The 12,252-nt window shown below is 36.9% G+C and overlaps 1 protein-coding gene across 3 annotated transcripts in view; it reads right to left on the bottom strand.

Moving 5' to 3' along the window:
- The window catches only part of LOC145279450 (E3 ubiquitin-protein ligase TRIM45-like), a 556,560-nt gene extending 546,624 nt beyond the window's left edge, over window positions 1–9,936 (bottom strand). For all 3 annotated transcript variants that reach the window (XM_080130727.1, XM_080130732.1, XM_080130739.1), the window contains exon 1: window positions 9,587–9,936. The gene's annotated coding sequence lies outside the window, so the exon portion shown is untranslated. The remainder of the gene's footprint in view (window positions 1–9,586) is intronic.
- Window positions 9,937–12,252: the final 2,316 nt, after the last annotated feature.

Genomic DNA, 12,252 nt, shown 5'->3' with positions numbered 1-12,252 from the left:
ATAAACAAATCTGTTAATAATAATAATAATAATAATAATAATAATAATAATAATAATAATAATAAATGCGTTGTTTCCAGCCTGTTAAACGTATTTATATACGTTATTCTTAAATTTCAAAATATAAGCAACGCTTCAAATCCTGGTAACATTGAATCGGAAAATCAAAAGATTATGTTATGGCTATGCATGTAATCAGTTATGGCCGGTGTAACCGTATCATCGTTGGAAAGTACAATTGGTCCCGGTGACAACTGGTAGTAGTGAGAGGACTAAATATTTAGAGAGGAAAATAAGAACTCTTCCTCTGACGATGTTGTTATTGTGAACCCTTGTATAGTTAATAAACTAAACTTTTTTAGATGAGCAAAGAAAAAAATGAATATTCCCAGTTAAGCGGTATTATTTTATAAAGCATTTATAGCTCTAGTACTGCACTATCGAGCTATCTAAATGAAATCTGTGTTAATAAAGAGGCTAAAACTTGATCTCTATATGAGATGCATAGATATTCGAGTGCTCCATTAAATTCTCTTTTACCTTCAAATATTGAGTTTGTAAAGAATTGAAGAGCATTCAATTTCCTTTCATTAACTAAACTATAGGGTGGAACGATAAAATTGTCGCCCTAAAAAAGACAACAGGATTCCATTTCAATTTGATGAAAACCGGTTTTTTTTGGGGGGGGTTGATATTTTTGGTTTGGTTTTTTTTTTTTGTATTTTTTATTGTTTTTTTTTTTGTTGTTGTTGTTGAAGACATTCTACTAGTTAGTCATTTGTGTACAAATTCCAAAGGCGATAGGAGCCTTTTATGGTGTCTGAAAGTGACACAATATTCAATGTCCGAGATCGGAGATGTGCCGGTGTACACCTCATGCTCTCTACCAATTCAGGTTATGACAGCAGGACCATTGCCAGCACTTTAAAATGCAAATCCGCTCGGTTCAACGCTTTAGGGGTGTGTCCAGGGTGATGAAAACAAAGTTTCCAGCCACGGTTATGGTTTTTGGTGTGGTTTCAAGTGAGGGCCACATCATGCCACCTCACATCTTCGAAGCTGGTTTGAAATTCAACACTAAAGTGTACCTGAATGTGCTGAAGAGTGTGGTGATCTCCTGATGCAACCAGGTGGCCTCTGACAGATGCTGGGTGGGGCAGCAGGACTCGGCGCCGGCCTATGTCCAAGGAGACCCAAGTTTGGCTTCAGAATGAGTGCTACAACTTTGTACTCTTCTCTCACTGCCCCCACCCTCCTCCCCCGCTGACCTGAATCTGCTAGACTACTTTGTTTGCTCATAAGTCGAGAACATCACCAACATGACCTCCCACAACACCAAAGCCAGCCTGATCGCAGCCATCTGCTGAGTATTTGCCGAGCTCTTGCCGAAGCTTGTGAAAAAGGCATGCTCCCAGTTCCGGACCCGTATCAAGGCGGTGATTGAGATTGAAGACGGCTACATTGAATAGATGTCAGCTCTACTACATAATCAAGTTACCTGAATTGGTTTTCAATAAAGGTGTTAAAATAAAGCTGTACTGTTTTTTTTTTTAGGGTGACAATTTTGTCGGTATACCCTTTATGGAGGTATTTCTCGATTATCAATCATTTCTTCACATTCGAAAAATTTAGAGTTTAATAAACGTCATAAAAGCATATAAATAATAAGTGTTTCTTGACTTAAACTCCTTTTCTTTTTAAGAAAGAAGCGAAGAATGAAATTAATTTTTTTATTTTGTTCTTAATTATTCCATGGTTTCTATTTCTGACGTCGTTGAGCCCATTGCTACTTATAACGAAAATTGGTTTCCGGTAAAACACGAATCGCTTTTTAAAATGCACGCTATGCCCATCACTAACATAAGGCAGTGCTACTTAAACGGTTTCAAGTATCGCAATAACATGAGTTTTAATAACTATCCCATTCCTCTTTCTCTCTCTCTCTCTCTCTCTCTCTCTCTCTCTCTCTCTCTCTCTCCCCCCATTTCTCTCTCCTTAACTAAACGAAGTTTCCATTTCGTCTTATCTATTCCCCGCTCTCTTTCGAAAAAGTTCTCTTTTCCTCACGTGTTCGCGGTTGACTTAGCAAAAGGGATACGTAATGTTAAAAAATTATCGCCTTAAGCTCTATTTTTCACACTCTAAATATCAGCATTTTTAAAAACGGAAGCATGCTGTCCACGTGGACTAGTTTAAGAATGTTTTATCTAAAAAAAAAAAAAAAGAAAAAACAAGAATTTGTAGATGGAGATATTAACATTTCGCTATTCTACCATTAGATTTTTTTTTAGTTTAATTACAGTGTTGGAACAGAATTATCTGAGTTACCTCCCTTGGATTTTTTATCGGCCAATATTATCAATAGCAACAAGGAAACTGATATTTGGGCTCGTCAATGAGTGTCCTGGGAAAGTCACTTCTGATTAATTACAAAAATGCCCTGGAAAAGTCACTTCTGATTAATTGTATGACACAATTTAAAGTTGGAAAAAAAGCATAATAGTAAAGATAAACAGTTTGAACAATTTTCTTCGTACTCTCACCCTCCCCCCTCTTCCAGCTCTATCGAACTTGGGATTGTTATCTCAACTCACGCATACACACAGTCATAAGCTTATGCACGCATACACACTAACGAACACATACATGCACAATTTATTAACATTTCTCAGCAAAAGCTGCAAATCAAAAGAAAATGCATAAAATTATTTTAATGCTCACTTTTTTCACTGAACTTTCTTTCTACTATGAAAACAAATGAACATTGGCTCTTACTAATAATGTTTTAACTGGGTGGGGAAGTTTGGTTGTTTGGTTTTTACGGCATATCAACCCTTTTTGAGTTATTTAATGCTGAATCCAGTTATTTTGGAAAAAGTTTTCATGTTGCATCCAGTTATTTTGTAGAAGGTTTTTATTCTTCAAGTTCTTTGTATCTTCAATCGATAGTTTGTAGTGTTTGGTTTGGTTGTTTTATAGTGGATTTTATCGTTTTTGTTCTCTGCTCTGCAGAATATGAAGGAGTTTTGCAATGGAAAAGGGAAAGGGTCACAATATTAATGTTTGGTACATTTTAAGTTAGGAAACCAGTCAGGAAATGTGGGGGGGGGGGAAGAGAAAGGGGAAATGGGAAGAAGTAAAAAGACGGAAAAGGTGGGTTGTTTTTGGTTTTGCAGAACATAATTAAGTTTTTCAAAAGGAAGTAGAAAAACAAAAGGTGGGTTTCATCTCAGAAAGCCAACATCTTCAGACAACCTGATCTGGTAGCACCAGGTGAAGTTTGGTTTACGATTTTTCAGACCGGTGGATAACTCACGGCCTTTAAATTATCGACTCATAATTTTTCGAAACCCACCCCTTTGTTCTACAAAAATTCTGAAAATATAAACAAACATTCTATATTTTTATATGTAAACTTTTATTTTTAAAATTTATATGGTATCTATTGTGATTTTACCGAGGAGAGAGTGCTAGCCAGACTTCCACTGGACAAGTGTGAGGAGAGCTAGGACCTTGGGGAGGCTTATTGCCACTCAAATTCCAGTGAAGACCAATGGCCATTGCCAACGAGAAATCAATGGTAAGAGGTTGTTGCGATAATGCAAATCTATTTGCAAATGTTACCGAAAGACTGAAGAGTACTGGAAATCTGGGGAGACTTGTTGTTACTCAGCTTCCAGGGAACACCACAGGTTGTTTTCAAGGAGAGATCTTTGATAACCTGTGTGAAAGCTCCTTGTGAGCTGCCAATAATAATAATAATAATAATAATAATAATGATAATAATAATAGTAATAATAATAATAATAATAATAATAATAATGTAAACAAATGGTATAAGAACAAACCAAGGAGATTACTGGAAAACAAAAATCACATGGGGTACAGATAGATAAACTAATCCAAGCAAGGAGACCGGACATCATATTAATTACCAAGAAGGAAAGAAACTGTCAAACTGAAGACTTTTCCATCTGGCAGACTACAGGATGAAGATCAAAGAGACAGAAAATGAAGCGCAGAGAAATCTGGAACATGAAGAAAGTCATTGTAAAGATTATGAGAAATTAGAATCAAAAGGAAGATTGTGACTATACAGCGGATGATAATGATGAAAACATCTGAATGCAGAATGTAATCCACATAAAGTAAAAATATTTAGCCAAACACATTGAAAATTGCAACGGAAGTAAAACAAAAAGATGGAAGCAACATCTCATGAAACCAAGGAAACTGAAACTGCAAGCAATTTTATAAACTGTTTCCTCCTCCCCAAAACAAAAAAGAACGACCCGTTTCTCGATTGGGTTGTGACTTGCGAAGTGGGTTCTTTATGACACCCGACGGTGTTCAGCTCAGTCAGGTTAGATGCCAATTAAACTCCACGACACTTCCTGAAGCCAGAGTTGCACCAAGAGAATGTGATGTTGATTGTTTGGTGGTCTGCGACCGGTTCCATCCATTACAGTTTATTGAATGCAAACGAAACCATTACGGCGGAAAAGTCCTGCCAACAAATGGATGAAATGCATCAGAAACTTCGACAACAACACCCAGCATTAGTCAACACGAAAGGCTCGGTTCTCCTCTACGACAATGTCCAACTGCATGTTGCTAAACCGACCCTGTAGAAGTTGAACGAATGGGCTACGAAACTCTGTCTCATCCGCCATACTCTTTAGATTTCTCACCTATTGACTACCACTTTTTCAAATATCTCGACACTTTCTGCGTGAGAAATGCTTCAAAAACCTAAGCGATATCAAAAACGCCTTCAGCGACTTTATCACCAATGGTATGCAAGATTTTTACGTCACTCGCATAAATACACTTGTTTTGCGTTGGCAAAAGTGTGATTCTGATGGTGCTTATTTTGATCAACAAATTTTTGTGGATCCGAGATATGTTCATCTGAATTTAAAAGTTTAAAACTGCAAATGCTAACCAGTTGCATGGAAGTTGCAATAAAAATGAAATAAAAACAAAAACATAGTAAAAACACCACATCATGAAACCAAAAGAACTGAAACCACAAGACTTTACGCTTAATCACTTCTATCTCCAAAACAAGTGTTGGCACCACTTCCGGATGATATCAGACAAAATAGTTGTGAAAGATCATAGAGAATGGCAAATCCGAGGAAAGAGAGTACTAAAAAGGCCACCATTGCAAAAGTGCAGAGAATATTAAGATATCAGGGAGGCTTATTGTCACCAAAATCCCAACCAATACCAATAATCGTTTCCAGTGGGAAATCAAGGGTAAACGGCTGTTGCGATTGTGCAAAGTCAGTTGCAATGCTGAAAAGTACTGGAAATCTGGGTAGGCTTCTTATCACTCAGACTCCAGGGAACACCACTATTATTATTAATGAACAATCACTGATGATAACATGTGAGAACTCCTAGTGCGTTTATTATTATTATTATTATTATTATTATTATTATTATTATTATTATTATTATTATAAAATACATAATGCAAAACACTGAAAGGATAATTATGGCAGCGAGAGACACTGAAAAAAACAACAAAACAGAAAACAGAGAGACAAACGACAAAACGAGAAATGGGAAGAGAAACAACTCCACGGAAGATTCATAAGAATAACAAAAGATGAGAATAACGAAAACACCTGGACATGGATGCAAAAAGAACATATAATCCGAGAAACTGAATCTCTAATAACTGCAGCCCAACATAACTCGATAAGAACCAACCATATTAATATTGATAAAACACAAGAAAACAGAAAATGCAGACTCTGTGGACAAAGAGACGAAACAATGAACCATATAGTAAATGAATGCAGCAAACTTGCCCAAAAGGAATACAAAAACAGGCATGAGCAAGTGGGGAGGGTTGTACACTGGGAATTGTGCAAACGACTGCATTTTGAGCATACAGACAAATGGTACAAGCATAAACCTGCAACAGCACTCGAAAACGAGAACCACAGAATCCTATGGGACATGGACATATAGATGGACAAACCCATCCAAGCAAGAAGACCAGATGTCGTAATAATTAACAAGAAAGAAAAATCCTGTCAAATCATAGACTTTGCTGTCCCAGCTGACCACAGGGTGAGTATGAAAGAAAAGGAGAAACAAAGCAAATACACAAAGCTAGCCAGAGAGTTAAAAGGAATTTGGATGATGAAGAAAATCAAAATGGTACCGATAATAGTAGGAGCACTAGGAACAATTCCGAAAACTTAAAAAAAAAAATGTCAGAAATTGGAATCAGAGGAATAACTGCAAAAGTACAACGACTAACGATAATGAAAACGACTGAAATATTAAGGAAACCCCTTGAATGCGGAGAATAATACAAGACAATATAACAAATAAGCGTTACAGGGAATGAAGAACACCGAAACTGCATATCTACAAGTTCCACACACACCCCCATCATGCATCCCCCCCATTGTTTCATTACCGTTCCCCTCAATAAAAAAGTGATACCAAAGGGCCGAGAAGGGTCAATAAGGACTGAAAGACCGAGGAGCGAGTGCCAACCAGACCTCGGCTGGACAAGCACAAAGAGAACTGGGACCTTGGGGAGGCTGAGTGCCACTCAAATTCCAGTAAAAAACCAATGACTACTACCAGCGAGAAATCAATGGTAAGCGGCTGTTGCGATGGTGCAAATTCATTTGCAAATGCTATCGAAGGAGGTGGAGAGAACTGGAGTCTGGGGAGACTTGTTGTCACTCAGCTTCCAGAAAACACCACAGGTTTCCAATCAGATCGTTTGTTGACTTGTGTGAAAGCTCCATGTAAGCCAATAATAACAACAACAGCAACAACAACAACAACGCTAATATTCAAGACCACAGGAGAAACAACCAAGCAAAAAAAAAACTTAAGCAAAATTCATCCTAAAGCAACAAAACTGAAGCTAGCCTGCCAGGACACTATATATACAAATGTAGGCAAATTTGGTCATATTTTATTGGTTTAAAAATATAGGGTTTTTTTTACCAATTGTCATAAAATTTTAACCATAGAATTGTATTTTAATCTTCAAAAAACTTTCAAATGTTCATGTTGTTTCGTCCCATAGAATCAAAGATATATAAACATGTCAATATTCAATTTGGCTACAAGTGTGTATGTGTGTGTGTGTGTGTGTGTGTGTGTGTGTGTGTGTGTGTGTGTGTGTGTTCGTTCTCTATGGACTGCGAAACGGCTGTTTTTTTGGGTTTTTTTAATTTCACACAAATGTATTTCTTTTGTCTGGGAGTGTTCTTAAATATATATATTTGTATCGGAATGTCTCTGATTAGTATCGAAAAGCGATAATCAAAGAATTCGATTAGTGAAAAAACAGTCCAGTTTGAACAAACACCCATACACAGCATAACATTACAAGTGCATTTGAGAAGTTTCATCACCGCACAAGCAGAAAGGCTCGGCGTATAGAATAAATAGTATGTTCTTTTATAAGACAGGGGCGTATTCGAAATTTCTGTTTACAGCACAATTGAACCATGATACTTGACTTTTGCATTTTAAACTTTAAGCGATTATATAAAAATGATTTTATATAATCAACAGTAGATTCTCTACAGTGCAATGTAGACTACAATGTTTTTTTTGTTTTTTTTTACATAGGCATCACCACATTATCAAGGCCAAGAGGCCACTCAAGGATAAGGGTTAAAGAGTGTACAGTAGAAATTGGACAATATAGTAATCATTAGTAATGAAAATTTGGTAAATTTGATAACTTATATGGAACGGCTCATCAAGAACTTATTTACGTTAGACTTGAAGACAACCATATTGTAGTCAGCCGGAAAGCAGGAAAACGGAAAACAATTCCACAGACGTGCAGTTCTAAGAAAGAAGCTTTGTTCATGGAATCTACGTTTAGGTTTAGGCACAGATAAAGAGTGGGGGGAATTATTGATAGTGTTTACAGCTAGACGAGTGTTTCTTGTGAAAGTTTGGCGAGGTGTTTTGTGGACTAAGTCACTAAGTCAGTGCGTGGAGAAAAGTGAAGTTTATTTTCGTTTCACCGCGGGGGGAGGGGAGAGGTCCTCAACTTAAGTAGGTAATCAATCGATTTGATTAAAAAAAAAAAGTTCGATTTCGATGACAATAAAAATATAAAAAGTGTGGAATATTCGTTGATCTTCATTCAATCCCTGGCAACGTCGAGCAACCTGCTAGCATGTCTATAGATTTCCTTTACTGTGTCATTATAAATGCCATGTGTATTTATTTGTATGTAAATATAAACCCATCCCGTCACTCAAAAGTTAGCGAGTAAAACAAGTTCTTTTTTGTAAACGAAAGCCTCGTCGCAGCCTAAAATTTATTCGGGGAAAAAAATTCTCCATTTTAAATAGAAAGTACTGAATAATAATAAAAATGTATGCATGAAAAATTAAATTATTGACATAATTCTGTGATTTTATATAAATATTATTGCGAACACTGGCGAAGTGTAATATTTTCTGTCGTTTTTGACAGAGGGCGTAACGCGTGTATATATATGATAACAAACAAGAAGACACCTTTAAAAAATCGGAACAAAACCGAATCAAGACATCAAAGTTTAATAACAAATTGAATATCTTTTTGAATCGAGCTATATAGACAACGAATTATCAAGTTGACTTAGTTTTTACACTTTATTGCAGTTACACGGTATCACCGATCATTAGAAGTGTTTCGACTAACCTTAGTTAAAAATGACTTATGCAACTAGGCGACATGTTCAATGATCGGTGATACCGTGAAACTGCAATAAAACGTTAAAGCTAAGTGCAGTTAGATTCATTTCTATAAGGAACAGGGGCATTTTCCAAAATAATCAATAAAACATGGTGAAAAAATAAATACACAACAAATAAATGTTACCAAAGGCAAGATCAGTTATTCTACTACTTACCCGAATAAGTTTTTGTGTTTAAACTTATTTTAAAGCGGTTATTTACTTATAAACAAAAGTATTGTAAAGTCTAGTGAATCAAAACGAGAAAATGGCGGTGTTATTACAGACAGTTTGACGGCTAGATAATCGCTTAAAAATCGAAAAATAAAACAAAATACTGGTTGAATATTATATTTTCGCACGGTTGGTGACATTTATTTAATGTGTTTTTATCAGTTTTTTGTTTAATTTTCGATTTTTGAGTAATTATCTAAGGTTGAGTATAACTCTAATTTTGTTTTTCTTTCTATCTCGACAGGATTTTACACTACCTTTTGTTCTACCATTATTTTGTTTAATTTTCGATTTTTGAGCGATTATCGAGGCTCCAATTTTGCTGTAATGACGTTGACATCTTTTTGGTCTAACTGGATAGACTTTACACTATTTTTGTTTCGAAGTAAATAAACGCTTTAGAATAAGTTAAGACACAAAAAACTTATCCAGATACTGCAGAGAGAGAGCTGCTGCAGCTTGCCTTTGGTAACATTTATTTACTGCATATTTATTTATTTTGTGCCGTTTTATTTTTTTTTAATTTTATTTATTTGTCTACTTTGCTGACTATTTTAAAAAAATGCACGACAATCAAACTTTTTCTTGTATCAATGGGCAGATCAATCAATAGAAATTACTTACTTTTTTGTTCGGCAGAATTTCGCAACAAAAAAGTCGCGACCCTCAAGGAGAGCGAAAAAGTGTAAAAAGATGCGCCTGTCTTAAGGAGGAGATGTAGCTTGGAGTTGCGATTTTCTTTAAACGGAGACCTTAAAGGAGTCTGTGAGCAGCAGCGGGTTATTCGGATGCTGCAAAGAAACACATGCGCTATGACACGATAACCTCATCTATCTCTCCTTTTTTTTAACCAAAGTTCGTCTACCTTAATGTACTTATTACTATAAATAACATTCGAGTTTACCGACGCGGTTTCGGATTTAAGAATTCAGATCTAGCAGCAGACATTGGTAGCCGGCGTTGAATAGAACTTGTGTCTATGAATAAACTTCTCTAGCGATATATGTGCACCCCCCCCCACACACACACACACTCACAACTATACCCCCACACACACACATACACATCTCAACGTTTATTTTTATCTTCTTCACTTCCTTCTTTTTTTTTTTTTTTTTTTTTACCTTTTTTCAGAGAAGACGCCCAGCTGGGGTTGGGTCGGTTAACTTAATCAAGTCAATAATGATACTTCCAGGCATAAATAAAGGATGACATATTGTGTTATTTAGTTTATATTCAAACCTCATCTGTATATCAGAAATGGAAGGTCTACCATGTATGTATGTATGTATGTATGTATGTATGTATGTATGTATGTATGTATGTATGCATGTAGGATGTATGTATGTGTGCGTGTATGTATGTATGCGTGTATGTATGAATGTATGTATGCATGTGTGCCTGTATGTATGTATGTATGTATGCATGCGTGTCTGTACCTATGCGTGTATGCATGTATGTGTGCGTGTATGTATGTATGTATTTATGTATGCATTATGTATTTATGTATGTATGTATGCATGTATGTATGTATGAATGCGTGTAGGTATGCGTGTATGTATGTATGTATGTATGTATTTATGTATGTATGTATGTATTTATGTATGTATGTATGTGTTGTGGTGGCACCCACTCATTTACATATGTGGATAATATTACATATAAATAGCAAGACTCGGTTAATCAGAGTGTGTGTTAACCAGAAGCCACCAAAGGCCGAGCTGAGAGCAGATATGTTCTCCAGCCAAGACTCTTACCTGACAACCATTATGTAAATATACTGTAAATATACTTTTCCTAATACACTTCTTATTGATCTACCTTTGTTTGTTGAGTCTTCATTTGTATTGCCTTATACGTTATTTGGTTCAACCTGCAAACATAACAGTTGGTGACGAAGATGAACGTCAAACATAACAATATGTATGTATGTATGTATGTATGTATGTATGTTGGGTATGCGGGTATACCTACTACCTCAGGGAGATGAACGCCGCTGCTTTGCATAGTTTCAGGTCACCCTTGGGCAAGGTGTAGTACCTGTTAGCCTCCCTCTCAAGCTCTGGAGGGTTACTATATTGTGAGAACTAGGGATAGATAAATGCATATGCATGTTTGCTTGCTTGTGTGTATGTGTGTGTATATGTCCAGCTGCCGGAAAGGTAAAACTCCGTGATAATAAAACATGCACACTATGCCACTGCTTAGTCATCTCACTATTTCAGTTTGTCACTGTGCAACCAGTGGTAGGGTGCGAGAGGGTACAATATGTGTAACACAAGCATGTTGTGTCGCGATCGTTATGTGCAGATATCTTTGAAGAAGAAAAAAGGTAAAAGTCCTATGGCTAGAGGTGAGTGGCCACGTACACAGGCTTCGCGGGCTGGAAGTGCATAGCTGCACATCTGCACATAGGCGGCCAGTGATTTATCTAATATCGTCGACTAAATCGTTTACAGGGTGGAAGCAACTTCGGTGGATGATCTAGCGGCTGAGCAGCCTTTTCTAGGGATACACTGCTCACCCATGAATTTGGGAAGGGTCTAGAAAATGTGACCTAAAAATTGTCTACTCTTTTATTAGCTGGTCGGCTTCCTGCAGTCGACGGCTGCTCTATATTTGCAGGAGAATTAAGATAAAGTTGAAGAAAAATAATAAACAAGGAAAATCAAAATTTTATCAGGAGAGAAATAACCTAACTGGTGCTACGTGGAATGTGAGAACTTTGCTAGATGTCCTAGATAGTGAAAGACCTGAGCGTAGGACAGTTATTGTTGCAAGAGAGCTCGCTAGGTACAGCATAGACATTGCAGCATTGTCTGAAACACGATTGAGTGGTGAGGATCAATTGGTTGAAGTGGGCTCGGGATACACCTTTTTTTGGAAAGGAAAACCATCAGGGCTGAGACGAGAAGGTGGAATTGGCTTTGCAGTGCGTTCTGATTTGGTGAAGAGGATTGAACAGCCAATCTGTGTAAGTGACAGAATTATGATGATGCGCTTCCCTCTTGCACACAGTAGGTATATGACAATTTTATCTGTGTATGCCCCTACCATGGATCATGATGAAGACACCATCATGGCGTTTTACGGAGATCTCAGTCGTACCATTTCCTCTATTCCTTTATCTGAGAAGATCTTACTCATGGGTGATCTAAATGCAAGGGTTGGCAAGGATCATCACACCTGGGACTCATTCGGTCGGTTTGGTGTAGGTAGGGTCAACAGTAATGGTCTGCATCTTCTCCATCTATACACTCAGTTTGACCTTGCTATCTGTAACACTTTCT

Source organism: Euprymna scolopes, chromosome 1, assembly GCF_053919585.1.
Source record: "Euprymna scolopes isolate OS-2025 chromosome 1, ASM5391958v1, whole genome shotgun sequence".
Taxonomy (NCBI): domain Eukaryota; kingdom Metazoa; phylum Mollusca; class Cephalopoda; order Sepiida; family Sepiolidae; genus Euprymna; species Euprymna scolopes.
The sequence above is the reverse complement of the archived record's forward strand: the minus strand, read 5'-3'. Positions and strand labels throughout refer to the sequence as shown.